The sequence below is a fragment of the Tachyglossus aculeatus genome, chromosome 6 (genome assembly GCF_015852505.1).
Source record: "Tachyglossus aculeatus isolate mTacAcu1 chromosome 6, mTacAcu1.pri, whole genome shotgun sequence".
NCBI lineage: Eukaryota > Metazoa > Chordata > Mammalia > Monotremata > Tachyglossidae > Tachyglossus > Tachyglossus aculeatus.
In genome coordinates this window covers 35,520,757-35,540,075 of record NC_052071.1, presented here as the reverse complement: position 1 = coordinate 35,540,075, position 19,319 = coordinate 35,520,757, and the positions used below count along the sequence as shown (strand labels likewise).

General features: G+C 45.8%; 1 pseudogene; it reads right to left on the bottom strand.

The window, feature by feature from the left end:
* LOC119929547 overlaps positions 1–19,319 on the bottom strand; it is a 49,848-nt pseudogene that overhangs the window by 16,021 nt on the left and 14,508 nt on the right.

Here is a 19,319-nt window from a genome sequence, read left to right as displayed (position 1 = left end):
GTCCCATATGGGGTGCACAGCAGTAATCCCTATTTTACAGAGCCAAAGCCAGTGTCAGACGCCACAGAAAGTAAACGCAACTGCGCAACATATGATAATATTTGCGTCTGTCCAGAGTGGTCGGGCTCTTCCTCCTTTCAAGGCCCTACTGAGAGCTCACCTCCTCCAGGAGGCCTTCGCAGACTGAGCCCCCTCATTCCTCTCCCTCTCCATCCCTCCCGCCTTACCTCCTTCCTCTCCCCACAGCACCTGTATATATGTTTGTACGTATTTATTGCTCTATTTATTTTATTTGTCCATATTTATTCAATTCATTTTATTTTGTTAATATGTTTTGTTTTGTTGTCTGTCTCCCCTTTCTAGACTGTGAGCCTGCTGTTGGGTAGGGACCGTCTCTAGATGTTGCCAACTTGTCCTTCCCAAGCGCTTAGTCCAGTGCTCTGCACACAGTAAGCGCTCAACAAATACGATTGAATGAATGATAGTATATCCCCTCACTGGCCTTTCCGACCCCTCATCATAATCAACACATCTGTAGCCCCTTTCCTGGGCTGATCACTGTACTAGGTACTTGGAAGCAAATAAAAATAGAAGGTAAGCTCCCCTGCTTGCAAACACTTAATGAAGGCACATCTCCTCCAAGAGGTCCTCTTTTCCTCTTCTCCCACTCCCTTCTGTGTCATCCTGACTTGCTCCCTTTATTCATCCCCTCTCCCAGACCCACAGCACTTATGTACATATCTGTAATTTATTTATTTATATTAATGTCTGTCTCCCCCCCCCCCCCAGACTATAAGCGCCCTTTGGGCAGGGAATGTGTCTCAGGTGCTTTGTACCATGCTCTACAAACAGTAGGTACTCAATAAATACAATTGACTGATTCAGGGAAGGAAATTCCATGGTCCTTGGTCGACACTGTTCCCATTTGTCACGCCTTTGGAAGAGGAGTACTCAGAAAGTCATGGTCACGGCCTAGTCTAAAGAGCCTGAGGTTTGGGAGTCAGGAGACCCAGCTTCTAGTCCCAGCTCTGCCAGTGGCCTGTTGCGTGACTAAATCTCTTCGGTCCTCAGTATCTTCCTCTGTGAAATGGGGATGAGATGGATTCTGCGCCCCACTGGGTCAGAGACTGTGTTCGGTCTGAGACGTTCGCATCCACCCCAGGCACTGAGCATGGAGTAAACGTTTACCAGTGGCCAAAATCACCCGACACTCACAATCTCTATGCTACCTTGAGCTGACCGCGCACGTTTCGTAGCTGTTTCTGGGCTTTGGCGGCTTGGCGATTGCAATCGCTCAGCCGGATCTCCATTTCATTTAGATCTCCCTCCATCTTCTTCTTCAGCCGCAGGGCGCCGTTCCTGCTCCTGACCTCCATGTCCAGCGTGCTCTGCATTCATTCATTCATTCAATCGTATTTATTGAGCGCTTACTGTGTGCGGAGCACTGGACTAAGCGCTTGGGAAGTCCAAGTTGGCAACATCTAGAGACGGTCCCTACCCAACAGTGGGCTCACGGTCTAGGAGGGGGAGACAGGCAACAAAACAAAACATAGTAACAAAATAAAATAAATAGAATAAATATGTACAAATAAAATAAATAGAGTAATAAATACGTACAAACATATATACAGGTGCTGTGGGGAAGGGAAGGAGTCAGTGTGGGAAGGCCTATACAGGTGCATGGACTCCTTTTTAATTGCTCCATTTCCTCATCCTTCTCAGCCACCTTCCCGTCTACTTCAGACTTCACCTGGCTTAGCTCTATCTGAATCCGCAGGATCTTCCCTTCTTCCCGTTCCAAACTTCCCTTACAAGACACAAAGGAGCAGTAATTTAGCGCCAAAGTAATTCCGAGTTTTGCCCGTGTAACAGCGAAGCCGAGAAAACCTTCGATGCGGTCAAAGTCTGCCGTGTAAATTACAGTCCATGAGGCCTGAAAGAATCAATCAGGGGTATTTATCGAGTACTTACTGTGTGCCGAGCACTGTGCTAAGCACTTGGGAGAGTAAGGTACAATAGAATAGGTAGACGCAATCCCTGCCCAAAAGGGGTTTACAGCCTATAGGGGGAATTAAAATTAAGCATAGGGAAATTCCAACAAAAACGTAACATATGACCCTGACATCGGGTGTTGGAAGCCACCAGATAACTCATCACTATGACTTGAGCAAGAAGGGGGAGATTTTCAAGGTCAAAATAATTTTTGTGAACAGACGCATTTAAGGAACTTTTCCTTACTTCCACTTCTTCCAGGGCAGATTGGAGTTCACCCTTTTCTTGTTCAAAGTGCTTCTTTGCTTTCTCCAGTTCCCCTACAGCCTTTGCAAGTATCGCTCATCTGCTCAGTGAGATCGGTGATCTCCTCAATCAATCAATCAATCAATCAATCAATCAATCGTATTTGTTGAGCACTTACTGTGTGCAGAGCACTGTACTAAGCGCTTGGGCAGTCCAAGTTGGCAACATCTAGAGACAGTCCCTACCCAACAGTGGGCTCACAGTCTAGAAGGGGGAGGCAGAGAACAAAACCAAACATATTAACGAAATAAAATAAATAGAATAAATATGTACAAGTAAAATAGAGTAATAAATATGTACAAACATATATACAGGTATATGTCTCCTCTGTTTGGGAGACAGGATTCATCTGTCTCAAAGGGTAGGTCCAGAAAAAGAGGTTGCCTGAGCTGCCAAGTAACATCCTTGCCCCTATTAGAGTACTTTCTCTGAATGCTACTGTTATCATCTTCACCTTTATCAATGGTATTTATTGAGCACTTACTGTGTGCAGAGTACTGTACTAAGTGCTATGGAAAGTAATAATAATAATGGCATCTGTTCAGCGCTTACTATGTGCCAAGCACTGTTCGAAGCACTGGAGAGTACCATATAGAAGACAGGTTTCCTTCCCACAAGAAGCTTATAGTTTAGAGGGGGAGACAGACGTTATGATAATTATAATAATGGTATTTGTTAAATGCCTACTATGTGCCAAGCACTGTTCGAAGTGCTGGAGAGTACCATATAGAAGTCATGTTTCCTTCCCATAAGAAGCTTATAGGTTAGAGGGGGAGACAGACGTTATAATAATTATAATGATGGTATTTGTTAAACGCCTACTATGTGCCAAGCACTGTTCGAAGCACTGGAGAGTACCATATAGAAGACATGTTTCCTTCCCACAAGAAGCTTATCGTTTAGAGGGGGAGACAGACGTTATAATAATTATAATGATGGTATTTGTTAAGCGCTTACTATGTGCCAAGCACTGTTCGAAGCGCTGGAGAGTACCATATAGAAGTCATGTTTCCTTCCCATAAGAAGCTTATCGTTTAGAGGGGGAGACAGACGTTATAATAATTATAATGATGGTATTTGTTAAGCGCTTACTATGTGCCAAGCACTGTTCGAAGCGCTGGAGAGTACCATATAGAAGACATGTTTCCTTCCCACAAGAAGCTTATCGTTTAGAGGGGGAGACAGACGTTATAATAATTATAATGATGGTATTTGTTAAGCACTTACTATGTGCCAAGCACTGTTCGAAGCGCTGGAGAGTACCATATAGAAGTCATGTTTCCTTCCCATAAGAAGCTTATCGTTTAGAGGGGGAGACAGACGTTATAATAATTATAATGATGGTATTTGTTAAGCGCTTACTATGTGCCAAGCACTGTTCGAAGCGCTGGAGAGTACCATATAGAAGACATGTTTCCTTCCCACAAGAAGCTTATCGTTTAGAGGGGGAGACAGACGTTATAATAATTATAATGATGGTATTTGTTAAGCACTTACTATGTGCCAAGCACTGTTCGAAGCGCTGGAGAGTACCATATAGAAGTCATGTTTCCTTCCCATAAGAAGCTTATCGTTTAGAGGGGGAGACATACGTTATAATAATTATAATGATGGTATTTGTTAAGCGCTTACTATGTGCCAAGCACTGTTCGAAGCGCTGGAGAGTACCATATAGAAGTCATGTTTCCTTCCCATAAGAAGCTTATTGTTTAGAGGGGGAGACAGACGTTATAATAACTATAATGATGGTATTTGTTAAATGCCTACTATGTGCCAAGCACTGTTTGAAGCGCTGGAGAGTACCATATAAGAGACATGCTTCCTTCCCACAAGAAGCTTATAGTTTAGAGGGGGAGACGGGCGTTATGATAATTATAATAATGGTATTTGTTAAACTCTTACTATGTGCCAAGCACTGTTCGAAGCGCTGGAGAGTACCATATAGAAGACATGTTTCCTTCCCATAAGAAGCTTATCGTTTAGAGGGGGAGACAGACGTTATAATAATTATAATGATGTTATTTGTTAAACGCCTACTATGTGCCAAGCACTATTCGAAGCGCTGGAGAGTACCATATAGAAGTCATGTTTCCTTCCCACAAGAAGCTTATAGTTTAGAGGGGGAGACAGACGTTATAATAATTATAATGATGGTATTTGTTAAACGCTTACTATGTGCCAAACACTGTTGTAAGCCCTGGGGTAGATACAAGGTAATCAGGTTGTCCCACGTGGGGGGTCACAGTCTTAATCCCCATTTTACAGATGACGTAACTGAGGCACAGAGAAGTTGAAAGGCTTGCCCAACGTCACACAGCAGACAAGGGATGCAGCTGGGATTAGAACCCACATCCTACGACTTCCAAGCCCTTACTCTTTCCACTAAGCCACGTTAATGAGAAGCAGCGTGGCCTAATGGATAGAGGACAGACCTGATCTAATCCCTACTCTGCCGCTTATCTGCTGTGTGACCTTAGGCAAATCACTTCACTTCTCTGTGCCTCAGTTACCTCATCTGTAAAATGGCGATTGCGACTGTGAGCCCCATGGGGGACAGGGACTGTTTCCAACCCGATCTGTTTACGTCTACCCCACTGCTTAATACAATTCCGGGCACATAGTAAGTGCTGAAGAAATACCGCAATTACTATTATTACCATTTGCCAAATCTTATGTTTTTCACTTGCTAGATTGAGGATCCCTTTACCCTTCATTACCCGGTTCAAAATTTTTCCTTGTTACAGTTTGAGTGTCTAAACAGGCCCAGAGCAGTGTGAGGGTATCTTTTTTTTTAAAGCGATCTCTCTAGTCTGAGTCGGAACTTGGACAACTCACCCTGCAGATTTTTGTTTTCACGTTTCATTGTTTCTAGGCGGTCCGAAGCTTCGTCGTAAGCATTTTTCATTTTGGAGATCTCCGTGCTCGGGGAGCGGGCTTCCTTCTGGGGGGCCTCCAGGTCAGCCTGGGATTCTTCTTGTTTCTGTTTCCTCTCTGCCAAGATCTGCTGAGGAAACAGCCCTAGCCTAAGTTCAAGGGAGGGAGGGGAGCTCAGAGGGCGGCCCTTGTGTTTGGTAAAATAGATCCTCTGATTCCCAGTAAATTAAGATGAAGCACGGCATTTGCCTGGTTCATTCTACTGGCTTGTAGATGTTCTGTTTTTAGTTTATGGTGCCATTCCTGAAAACATTATAGTATCCTCTTGGAATTCCCCAAATCAGCAGGTGGGTGGCCAACATGTGAGCCCACTGTTGGGTAGGGACTGTCTCTATTTGTTGCCAACTTGTACTTCCCAAGCACTTAGTACAGTGCTCTGCACACAGTAAGTGCTCAATAAATACGATTGATGATGATGAACATGATCAAGATTCTTTTCTTGAAGAATTTTCGGTCTTTAAGATGATGGACCAGTCTGCTGTGCCTCTTCGGGCAAGAGAGAGATTTCTAAGGCTACTTATAGGCATCCAATTCTTTCAGTCGTATTTATTGAGCGCTTACTGCGTGCAGGGAAGTACAAGTTTGCAACATAGAGAGACGGTCCCTACCCAACAGCGGGCTCCAGTTGCCCTGGGTGTGAAATATTCTGAATTTAGTAGACCTTAAAAATCCCTCTGACTTCCAATTCATTCAGTCGTATTTACTGAGCGCTTACTGTGTGCAGGGAAGTACAAGTTTGCAACATATAGAGACGGTCCCTACCCAACAGCGGGCTCCAGTTGCCCTGGGTGTGAAATATTCTGAATTTAGCAGACCTTAAAAATCCCTCTGGGGGTGGTCCGGTTGTCTGGTTGGGTGGTATTGTACCTTATCAAAGTTCCTCTGCTTCTTATCTAGGGCCACTGCTACACTAGCGGCCCTCTCCCCGTCGACCCATAGCTCTTCCACTTCGACTTGCAGTCTCTGCTTAGCCCTCTCCAAGCGACGTGCGTTTTGAATTCACCGCTCCGGCCCGTTCCTCAGCCTCCTGCAGCCGGTGAGCCAGCTTTTTTCTGGATGGGGACCAGAATCGGGGAGAAGGGGGTGAAAGAGAAGCCACTTAAAGACGAATCCCAAGGAGGCGAGCCAGCCTGCCCAACTCACGTGGCTTCCTCGAGTTCTTCCGTGAGCTGGATGGCTTCACTCTCGTATTTGGTTCGCCAAATACCTTTGGATAAAGCCCGTTGCAGCTCAGCCTTGGCTTCCTGCTCCTCTTCATATTGCTCGTGGAGAAAGTCGTTGTCATGGCGAGAAGACCGCAAGGCATGTGCCAGGGCATTTTTAGCCTGCAAAGAAAGACGAGAAAAATGGGCCTGGGCATATTTGTTTCTTTTTAGCGTTACACAATGGATCGTCGGACACTCCCCTTTCCGCACCAAATGTCTCGCAGGGGCTGATTAGGATGACTAGGAAAAGGATTAACAATAGAAGAGCAGAATTGGTCTGGATTACAGTCTGGGGGGCCAGCTGTTTTTGTGCTGAGCGGAAGGGCTTTGAAGAATTCACAGCTGCAGGGAGGTACCGAAATTAGGATTCAAATCTTGTTTTCAGCAGAGGTATTGATGGTACCGGGCCAAGGAAACCCTCCTTTTCTTAAAGAAAAGGGAAGAGAGAACACATGAGTCGAGAGAAATCCACTGAGCTGGTCCTGGGACCCTTCATTCCCCCCACCCGCCAAGAGTTCAAGTGCCCTGTACTAATTGAGGGCCAAAGAGGGGTGAATACAAAACAATTGGAAATGGTATGTAAAAATCATTGGAGACGAAAATGGAATTAGATAAATGGGTCCAAGATATTGAAGGATTTGGAGCAGTGGGAGACTGGGATGACGGCTCTCAAAGATGGACTGGGAGAGAAAAGTTTCCTTAATTTTACCTTTGATTCCTCTTCCAGCTGTCTCTTGAGTTCCTCGGTTTGTTGAGTGAAAGCTTGTTTTCCTCGAGTCAGCTGGGAGATTAGGACTTCTTTTTCTTCAAGCAGCCGGGTCAAGTCTCCTGTCAATTATTATTTATTTACTTTTATTTAATGGCGTTTAAATGCTTACTACGTACCAAGTGCTGAGGCAGATACAAGGTCATCAGATTGGACCCAGACCCCATTCCACATGGGGCTCGCAGTCTTAATCTCCATTTTACAGATGAGGGAATTGAAGCACAGAGAAGTTTAGGGTCACGCGGCGGAAAAGTGCTGGAGCCGGGATTAGAACCGAGGTCCTCTGACTTCCAAGTCAAGCTCCTTACTCGATTCCTAACAGAACTACCAGGGTAAAGGTTTAGGTCAACTTTCCAAATTGTTCCGTTGACTTACAAATAATAAAAATAAGGTTCTTCCCTTAGGTTAAAACTGTTCATTAGTGCGTGCTTTTAAGGCCCACTTTCTCCGTAGAGAGAGTGCCAATTTGTTTTTATCGTGAGCAGAATGAAGAAGTGGCATAGACCCCAGAATTTGCTTTCCAAGTCAAAGTCAAAGTCTGTCTCCTGATCCTAGTGACATGCGGAGGCGGCATAGTTTAGTGGAAGGAGAATAGAAGTGTGAGACTGTGAGCCCACTGATGGGTAGGGACCGTCTCTATATCTTGCCAACTTGTCCTTCCCAAGCGCTTAGTACAGTGCTCTGCACACAGTAAGCACTCAATAAATACGATTGAATGAATGAATGAATGAATGAATGAACTAGGAATCAGGAGGCCCGGGTTCCGATCCAACCTCTGTCACTCATCTGCTTTGTGACCGTGGGCAAGTCACTTAACCAGTTTGTTTCCTCATCTTTATAATAGAGAAGCAGTGTGGCTCAGGGGAAAGAGCCCGGGCTTTGGAGTCAGAGGTCATGGGTTCAAATCCTGGCCCTGCCAACCGTCAGCTGGGTGACTTTGGGCAAGTCACTTCACTTCTCTGGGCCTCAGTTCCCTCACCTGTCATTTATTCATTCAATCGTATTTATTGAGCGCTTACTGTGTGCAGAGCACTGTACTAAGCGCTTGGGAAGTACAAGTTGGCAACAACTGGTCAAATGGGGATTAAGACTGTGAGCCCCACGTGGGGCAACCTGATCACCTTGTATCCCCCCAGTGCTTAGAACAGTGCTTTTCACATAGTAAGCGCTTACCAAATATCATTATTATTATTATTATTAATAGGGACAAGAATAATAAATAATAATAATTATGGTATTTGTTAAGTACTTACTACGTGCCCTGCTGGGAGGGCTCACAGTCTTAACCCCCTTTTTACGGAGGACAGAACTGAGGACAGAGAAGTGAAGTGACTTGCCCGAGGTCACACAGCAGACAACCTGATCACCTTGTATCCCCCCAGTGCTTAGAACAGTGCTTTTCACATAGTAAGCGCTTACCAAATACCATTATTATTATTATTAATAGGGACAAGAATAATAAATAATAATAATTATGGTATTTGTTAAGTACTTACTACGTGCCCTGCTGGGAGGGCTCACAGTCTTAACCCCCTTTTTACAGAGGACAGAACTGAGGACAGAGAAGTGAAGTGACTTGCCCGAGGTCACACAGCAGACAACCTGATCACCTTGTATCCCCCCAGTGCTTAGAACAGTGCTTTTCACATAGTAAGCACTTACCAAATACCATTATTATTATTATTAATAGGGACAAGAATAATAAATAATAATAATTATGGTATTTGTCAAGTACTTACTACGTGCCCTGCTGGGGGGGCTCACAATCTTAACCCCCATTTTACAGAGGACAGAACTGAGGACAGAGAAGTGAAGTGACTTGCCCGAGGTCACACAGCAGACAACCTGATCACCTTGTATGCCCCCAGTGCTTAGAACAGTGCTTTTCACATAGTAAGCGCTTACCAAATATCATCATTATCATTATTATTGTTAATAGGGACAAGAATAATAAATAATAATAATTATGGTATTTGTTAAGTACTTACTACGTGCCCTGCTGGGAGGGCTCACAGTCTTAACCCCCTTTTTACAGAGGACAGAACTGAGGACAGAGAAGTGAAGTGACTTGCCCGAGGTCACACAGCAGACAACCTGATCACCTTGTATTCCCCCAGTGCTTAGAACAGTGCTTTTCACATAGTAAGCACTTACCAAATACCATTATTATTATTATTATTAATAGGGACAAGAATAATAAATAATAATAATTATGGTATTTGTCAAGTACTTACTACGTGCCATGCTGGGGGGGCTCACAGTCTTAACCCCCTTTTTACAGAGGAGAGAACTGAGGACAGAGAAGTGAAGTGACTTGTCCAGGGTCACACAGCAGACAACCTGATCACCTTGATCAGTGCTTAGAACAGTGCTTTTCACATAGTAAGCGCTTATCAAATACCATTATTATTATTATTAATAGGGACAAGAATAATAAATAATAATAATTATGGTATTTGTCAAGTACTTACTACGTGCCATGCTGGGGGGGCTCACAGTCTTAACCCCCTTTTTACAGAGGAGAGAACTGAGGACAGAGAAGTGAAGTGACTTGTCCAGGGTCACACAGCAGACAACCTGATCACCTTGATCAGTGCTTAGAACAGTGCTTTGCACATAGTAAGCTCTTACCAAATACCATTATTATTATTATAAATAGGGACAAGAATAATAAATAATAATAATTATGGTATTTGTCAAGTACTATGTGCCCTGCTGGGGGGGCTCACAGTCTTAACCCCCATTTTACAGAGGAGAGAACTGAGGACAGAGAAGTGAAGTGATTTGCCCAGGGTCACACAGCAGACAAGCGGTGGAGACGGGAGTAGAACCAGCCTGTGTTTTATCCGCCAGGCCATGTTACTTCTCGATAAAATACCTGTTCCTGCTCCTCCTAGACTGTAAGCCCCATGTAGGGCGGGGACTGTGTCCAACCTGATTATCTTGTGTCTATCCCACTTCTTAGAACAGTGTTTGGCATATAGTAAGAGCCTAATACATACTAATTATTATTAACATTGTTATTGTTGTCGTTAAATGGAGAGGACAGAGCTTTATTTGGAGGTTAATCCATTCCCTTCCTCAGGAGCTGCCTGAGTTTCTGGAGGCAGGGCTAGTCCCAGTGAAGGAGAAAAGGGAAAAGTGGATTTTATAGTTCGCAAATGGCCGGGATTTTTGACTTTCCTCCAGTAGGAATTTCAGGGCGGCTGCCGCATACAACCAACCCACCTGGTTGGTCGCCAACTCGGCAATGAGGAAGCCGGTTCCTTTGCTAAAGGAAAACATCCTCACTGTGGCTCCGTCATGGGTGGAGAGGAAAGAGGGAAAACAGGATGTGGAAAGGGAAAAAAAAAATGCAGTGCTCACAAAGCGTGGAAAAATAATGCCGCCCGGCTTCCTTGTGAAGCGCCACCGTGTAGCTCTGGGACTCCTTATAATAATAATAATAATGGCATTTGTTGAGCGCTTACTATGTGCACAGCACTGTTCTAAGCGCCGGGGGGGATACAAGTTGATCCTTATGCTCTAAGAGAAGCAGCGTGGCTCAGTGGAAAGAGCGCGGGCTTGGGAGTCACAGGTCATGGGTTCGAATCCCGCCTCCCCCACATGTCTGCTGTGTGACCTCGGGCAAGTCACTTCACTTCTCTGTGCCTCAGTTCCCTCGTCTGTAAAATGGGGATGAAGACTGTGAGCCCCACATGGGCCAACCTCATCTCCTTGTATTCCCCCCAGCGCTTAGAACAGTGCTTTGCACATAGTAAGCGCTTAACAAATACCAACTTTTTTTTTTTTATAGGGCACCGTGGTCCTCTGAGTTTGGCCCAGGATAAGTTTGGCCGGTTCCCTAGGCTCAGGATCATCTTCGGGATGCTCCGGAGACGGAGGCTTTTCTTCCTAGAGACCGGAGTCGTCGTGTTCTTCGAGAAACACTACCGGCGACACTCGGCTTAGGTTCCGGTCACAGGCCACCATCGAAAGTAGTACAGTGCTAAGCGCTTAGTACAGTGCTCTGCACATAGTAAACGCTCAATAAATACGATTGATGATGATGAAGTGTGTTGTGATCGGAGCCGCCCCAGGCGGTGTGGGGGCCCTGGGGCCACGGCCGGGGCGAGGCCTGCTCCTTCCAGCTCCGTCTTGGTGGGAGATGGGTTGATGGAGCCCAACGTCTTTCCGGAAGGCAGTGCGCCCATTTTACTGACTGTTTCTAGAAAGATCAATCCCGTATTCTCGTCAAATCAAGCTGATGATTAAGTAAAAAATTCACCATCCTGTGCGACATTTTTGTTTTCCCATCTGTCTTTCCATATTCATTCATTCAATCGTATTTATTGAGCACTCACTGTGTGCGGAGCACCGGACTAAGCGCTTGGGAAGTCCAAGTTGGCAACATATAGAGATGGTCATCATCAATCGTATTTATTGAGCGCTTACTGTGTGCAGAGCACCAGACTAAGCACTTGGGAAGTACAAGTTGGCAACATATAGAGACAGTCATCATCAATCGTATTTATTGAGCGCTTACTGTGTGCAGAGCACCAGACTAAGCGCTTGGGAAGTCCAAGTTGGCAACATATAGAGACGGTCCCTACGCAACAGCGGGCTCACGGTCTAGAAGACCGTGGAATTACACCCGTCATTACACAGTAAATAACAACCGTTTTTTCCCCCCTCTCCCGTCACCGACTGCTCTCCCAGGCTGGTCTCTGGGCTTGTACCTCTCTTTCACAGGATGCGAACGACAACGAGGGAAACTGAGGCGGCGGCATTGCTAGCTGCGGGGAGGGATTTCGGCCAGAGGGCAGGTGAACCGATGAGAGGTAATGCACGATGTCTTCAGAGCTCCGAAGAATGGTTCAATTTGGGGGTTTCCTTCCGTCGGTGCCGTAGCCCGCCCTTCTGCAAGGAGGGTAGACAACTGTGGACGAGATGCTTTATTCATTCATTCAATGGTATTTATTGAGCGCTTACTGTGTGCAGAGCACTGTACTAAGCGCTTGGGAAGTCCAAGTTGGCAACATATGGATGTGCGGAGGGACGGCATTCCAGGCCAAGGGAAGGACGTGGGCCAGGGGTCGACGGCGGGACGGACGAGAATGAGGTGCAGTGAGGAGGGTGCGGGCTGGGCTGGAGGAGGGGGCAAGAGGATGGACAGCTTTATAAAGCCAATAATAATAATAATGATAGTATTTGATAAGCACTCACAATGCGCAAAGCACCACTCCAAGCGCTGGGAGGGGGGACGCAAAAGGTGGTCGATAATATCAATAATAATGGCATTTATTAAGCACTTACTATGTGCCAAGCACTGTTCTAAGCGCTGGGGAGGTTCCAAGGTGATCAGGAGGTCCCACGTGGGGCTCACAGTCTTCATTTCCCCATCCACCCTTCCTTCCCCTTCTTCCCCTCCTTCCCCTCCCCACAGCACCTGTATATGTATATATATATATTTTATATATATGTTTGTCCATATTTATTACTCTATTTTACTCGTCCATATTTATTCTATTTATTTTATTTTGTTAATATGTTTTGTTTTGTTGCCTGTCTCCCCCTTCTAGCCTGTGAGCCCGCTGTTGGGTAGGGACCGTCTCTAGATGTTGCCAACTTGGACTTCCCAAGCGCTTAGTCCAGTGCTCTGAACACAGTCAGTGCTCAATAAATACGATTGAATGAATTTTATTTTGTGAATATGTTTTGTTCTGTTGTCTGTCTCCCCCTTCTAGACTGTGAGCCCGCAGTTGGGTAGGGACCGTCTCTAGATGTTGCCAGCTTGGACTTCCCAAGCACTTAGTCCAGCGCTCTGCACACAGTCAGCGCTCAATAAATACAATTGAATGAATTTTATTTTGTAAATATGTTTTGTTTTGTTGCCTGTCTCCCCCTTCTAGACTGTGAGCCCGCTGTTGGGTAGGGACCGTCTCTAGATGTTGCCAGCTTGGGCTTCCCAAGCGCTTAGTCCAGTGCTCTGCACACAGTAAGCGCTCAATAAATACGATTGAATGCATGAATGACACAAGGTGATCCATCCCCCCATCTTACCTCCTTCCCTTCCCCACAGCACCTGTATATATGTATATATGCTTGTACATATTTATTGCTCTATTTATTTATTTTACTTGTACATATCTATTCTATTTATTTTATTTTGTTAGTATGTTTGGTTTTGTTCTCTGTCTCCCCCTTTTAGACTGTGAGCCCACTGTTGGGTAGGGACTGTCTCTATACGTTGCCAATTTGTACTTCCCAAGCGCTTAGTACAGTGCTCTGCACACAGTCAGCGCTCAATAAATACGATTGATGATTATGATGATGATGATGAACCCAAGCAACACGCTGCAGTTATTGAATGAGGGAGGAGGAAATTTCCAAACTGTCCCGCTGGCGAGCCCGTCCGGAAGCCGGGGCTGGAGTTCGTCGATGGTGACGGCCAAGGAGAAGGGGTGGGCTGGGAACGGGAAGGAGCAGACCCCGTGCTTCTGATTTAACGAGTTTTCCTGCTCCTGAGGAAGCAATCTGGGGCCCTGTTGGGATTTCATTTCCTGTCTCTCTAATCCCGCCTTTCATCACCGATTCTGGACCGGGATCTCAAAAAGTTCCCGTCCCAGAGGGCAGGGTGGAGGAGCCTGTTGGACCAGGCCTACGCAGAAGTGGCATGGCCTAGTGGCTAGAGCCCGAGCAGGAGGTCATGGGTTCTAATCCTGGCCCTGCCTCATAGCTGCCGGGTGACCTTGGGTGAGTCATTTCACTTCTCTGGGCCTCATCTGTAAAATGGGGATTAATAATAATAATGATGGGATTTATTAAGCGCTTACTAGGTGCAAAGCACTGTTCTAAGCGCTGGGGGGGACTACAAGGTGATCAGGTTGTCCCACGGGGGGCTCACAGTCTTAATCCCCATTTTACAGATGAGGTAACTGAAGCTCAGAGAAGTTAAGTGACTTGCCCAAGGTCACACAGCAGACATGTGGCGGAGCCAGGATCCGAACCCATGACCTCTGACTCCAAAGCCCGTGCTGTTTCCACTGAGCCACACTGCTTCCCTTTAGACTGATTAAGACTGTGAGCCCCATGTGGGACAACCTGATCACCTTGTTACCTCCCCAGCGCTTAGAACAGTGCTTTGCACATAGTAAGTGCTTAACAACTGCCATATTATTATTATTCTAGGCACTTGGGAAAGGACAATGAAACAGTAAACAGTGACATTCCCTGCCCACAATGAGCTTACAGTCTAGAGAGGGGGAGACAGACACCAATACAAATAAATACAATACAAATAAATAAGCATCAATCAATCAATCAATCAATCAATCGCATTTACTGAGTGCTTACTGTGTGCAGACACTGTACTAAGTGCTTGGGAAGTACAAGTTGGCAACATATAGAGACAGTCCCACTTAGTCCAGTGCTCTGCACACAGTAAGCGCTCAATAAATACGAATGAATGAATGAATGAATCCCCCCGCCCTACCTCCTTCCCTTGCCCCCAGCACCTGTATATTTATATTTATACAGATATGTTTGTATATATATACATTTATTACTATTTATTTTACTTGTACTTATTTACTATATTTTATTCTGTTAATTTGTCTTCTATATTTACTACTCTATTCTATTACTATTCTATTTACTATTCTATTCTATATTTACTACTCTATTCTGTTAACCTGTTTTGTCGTCTGTCTCCCCCTTCTAGACTGTGAGCCCGCTGGTGGGTAGGGACCGTCTCTATATGTTGCCAACTTGCGCTTAGTCCAGTGCTCTGCACACAGTAAGCGCTCAATAAATACTATTGAATGAATGAATGTTGCCAACTTGTCCTTCCCAAGCGCTTAGTACAGTGCTCTGCACGCAGTAAGCGCTCAATAAATATGAATGAATGAATGAATGAACAGTGGGCTCACAGTCTAAAAGACTAAGCATCAGTGCTTATTACATTGCCTGGCACACAGAAAGCACTTAACGAATACCACGGTTATTATCATCATCAATCGTATTTATTGAGCGCTTACTATGTGCAGAGCATTGTACTAAGCGCTTATTATTATTGTTATCCCAGATGAACCCAGACCCCAGCGCACAAGAGGGATCAAAGATACTGTTTTCAGTCAGGAATCGGACCCGTTGGGTGGCCAGATCATTAATAAGGCATTGATGTTCCTCTGCCTTAATAATAATAATAATAATGGCATTTATTAAGCGCTTACTATGTGCAAAGCACTGTTCCAAGCGCTGGGGTAGATACAAGGTAATTAAGTTGTCCCACGTGGGGCTCACAGACTTAATCCCCCTTTTACAGATGAGGTAATTGAGGCCCAGAGAAGTCAAGTGACTTGCCCAAAGTCACACAGCTGACAAGTGGCGGAGCCGGGATGTATTCATCTCACTCAGCTGGTCTTCCAGCACCCGTCATGTCTTCTCAAGGGTGGACTGCAGAAAGCACAATCATAGTAATCATAATTGCGGCATTCAAGTGCTCACTATGTGCCACAAGCACTGTACTGGACACTGGGGTGGAGTCAGTTTGGCAGAATGGACACAGCCCCTGACTCGCCTGGGGGCTCACAGTCTGAGGGAGGGAGAACGGCTACATAATCCCCATTTTACAGATGAGGAAGCTGAGGCACTGAGGAGTAAGTGACCCGCCCAATATTTCACAGCAGGAAAGAGGTGGGGCTGGATTCGAACCCAAGCCCATGCTCTTTTCATTAGCGGCTAGGGGTTCTGTTTTGCACTGCCAGCTTGCTCCAGCCTTTCTCTGGCCTCCTCCAACTTAGGTTGCCAACTTGTCCTTCCCAAGCGCTTAGTACAGTGCTCTGCACACAGTAAGCGCTCAATAAATACGATTGATTGATTGATCCTCCAGCTCCCTGAAGAGCTCTGACCTTTGCTTCTCCTCCTCGGCTCGCGCCATCCTCTCCGCTTCTATCCCGTCCTCGTTTTCTCCGACGTGGGCCTGAGAGGGAGAGGATGGGTGACCTCCTGAGAAACCTGGGGGTGTGGTGTTTGTGGCGTTTGTGGTGTTTGTGTTGTGGTGCTTGCGGGCCCGCGTTGGGCCCGCATCTATTTGCTCTCCCAAGCTGGACCGCATTTAAAGGCACTCTGTGGATTTTCAAGTACCAGAAGTTCCTTGATCTTCTTCTGTAGTTGGGAGTCCAGCGATCGTCCCTCCTCTAGTTTGCTTTGCAGTTGGCCTGTTTCTGAGTCCTTCCTGTTCAAATCGGGAAGGTTTTAATGAGAAATGAGAAATGTTTAATTTGTTTAAATTTGTTTAAATGAGAAATGAGCGTTTTTTGCCTCCAGATTGCAAATTACTCTTGTTTCCTCCCAATGGCTCCTTCGCAGAAAAATACATTTAGGGAAGAGATGGGGTTAAGAATGATCTCCTCGCAGTGAGCTTGTACTTCCCAAGCGCTTAGTACAGTGCTCTGCACACAGTAAGCGCTCAGTAAATACGATTGAATGAATGAATGAATGAGCATTATGAAACAATGCAATGGGATGCCTGATAGAGATTGGGACCCTCCTTCCCTGGAAAGCCTTAAAAATAGGAGAGATCAATCAGTCAATCAATCAATCGTATTTATTGAGCAATCAGTCAATCAATCATATTTATTGAGCGCTTACTGTGTTCAGAGCACTGTACTAAGCGCTTGGGAAGTCCAAGTTGGCAACATAAAGAGACGGTCCCTACCCAACAGTGGGCTCACAATCTAGAAGGGGGAGACAAACAACAAAACAAAACAAAACATATTAACAAAATAAAATAAATAGAATCGATATGTACACGTAAAATAAATACCAGACTGGTTTAGAGGAACAGTGTGGCCTAGTGGAAAGAGCACAGACCAGGGAGATAGAGAACCTGGGTTCTAATCCTGGCTCTGCCACTTGCCCGCTTTGTGACCTTGGGCAAGTCACGTAACTTCTCTGGTCCTCAGTTACCTTACCTGTAAGATGGGAATGCAATATTTGTTCTCCCTCCTACTTAGGATGCGGGACCGGGACTCTGTCTGACCTGATTTTCTTGGATCTAACCCAGTGCTTAATACAGTCCTTGGCACCTAGTAAGCATTTAACAAATACCGCTTATTATTATTATTCTTCGTTCTATTTGTTCTGACGACTTTGACACCTGTCTCCATGTTTTGTTTTGTTGTCCGTCTCTCCCTTCTAATAATAATAATAATAATAATGGCATTTATTAAGCACTTACTATGTGCAAAGCACTGTTCTAAGCGCTGGGGACTTTACAAGGTGATCAGGTTGTCCCACGAGAGGCTCACAGTCTTAATCCCCATTTTACAGATGAGGTGACTGAGGCCCAGAGAAGTGAAGTGACTTGCCCAAAGTCACACAGCTGACAAGTGGCGGAGCTGGGATTTGAACCCACGACCTCTGACTCCAAAGCCCTTGCTCTTCCCACTGAGCCATGCTGCTTCCCTATACTGGGAGCCCGTTGTTGGGTAGGGACTGCCTCTCTATGTTGCCGACTTGTATTTCCCAAGCGCTTAGTACAGTGCTCTGCACACAGTAAGCGCTCAATAAATACAATTGATTGATTGATTGATTGAAAGGGACCCAGAGCAGTCGGTCTTTCATTGTTGTTGAGCACTTACTGTAGTATCACTGCAGGCTGGAGTGGTGGTGGTGATGGACATGACCCTCCATTCATTCATTCATTCATTCAATCATATTTACTGAGCGCTTACTGTGTGCAGAGCACTGTACTAAGCGCTTGGGAAGCATAGAGAAGTTAAGTGACTTGCCCAGAGTCATACAGCTGACAATTGGTGGAGCGAGACTTGAACCCATGACCTCTGACTCCCAAGCTCTGGCTCTCTCCACTGAGCCACACTGCTTCTCCTGATGTCATTGCTAAGTGTTTAGTACAGTGCTTTGCACACAGTACGCCCTCTATAAACATATCTATAAACGTAAATATGATGGAATGAATGGGGGCAGCAGGTTATTTCAGAAGGGCACAGTGACCGTGCCAATGGCCCTGTGGTCCCAGAATGGACCTGGGTCACAGTGCCCTTCTGACTAGTGACTGTGACATTAGCTCCTGTGATGAGGTGCCTCTATTCATGGATCATCTTTGTGCCGAAACGCTCTGGGCATGTCACTCCCCTCCTCAAAAATCTCCAGTGGCTACCAATCAATCTGCGCATCAGGCAGAAACTCCTCACCCTGGGCTTCCAGGCTGCCCATCCCCTGGCCCCCTCCTACCTCCCCTCCCTTCTGTCCTTGTCCAGCCCAGCCCTCACCCTCCGCTCCTCTGCCGCTCATCTCCTCACCGTTAGGCCTCGTTCTCGCCTGTCCCGCCATCGGCCCCCGGCCCACGTCCTCCCCCTGGCCCGGAATATCCTCCTTCTGCAAATCCGCCAAACTAGCTCTCTTCCTCCCTTCAAAGCCCTCCTAAGAGCTCACCTCCTCCAAGAATCCTTCCCAGATTGAGCCCCTCTTTTCCTCTCCCCCACCCCCCTTGCCCTACCTCCTTCCCCTCCCCACAGCACCTGTATATGTGTTGGTACAGATTTATTCCTCTATTTCACTTGTACATATTTACTATTCTATTTATTTTTGTTAATGATGTGCATCTAGCTTTACTTCTATTTATTCTGATGACTTGACACCTGTCCACATGTTTCGTTTTGTCGTCTGTCTCCCCCTTCTAGACTGTGGGCCCGTTGTTGGGCAGGGACCGTCTCTATATGTTGCCGACTTGTCCTTCCCAAGTGCTTAGTCCAGTGATCTGCACACAGTAAGTGCTCAATAAATACGATTGAATGAATGAATAATAATAATAATGGTGGTATTTGTTAAGCACTTACTATGTGCCAAGCACTGTTCTAAGCGCTGGGGTAGATGCAAAGTAGTCAGGTTGTCCCACATGGGGCTCATAGTCTTAATCTCCATTTTACAGATGAGGGAACTGAGGCACAGAGAAGTTAAGTGACTTGCCCAAGGTCACACAGCAGACAAGTGGCGGAGTCGGAATTTGAACCCGTGACCTCTGACTCCAAAGCCTGTGCTCTTTCCACTGAGCCACGCTGCTTCTCTAGACGGTGAGCCCTTTGAGGGAGAGGGCCCATGTCTAATTCCCA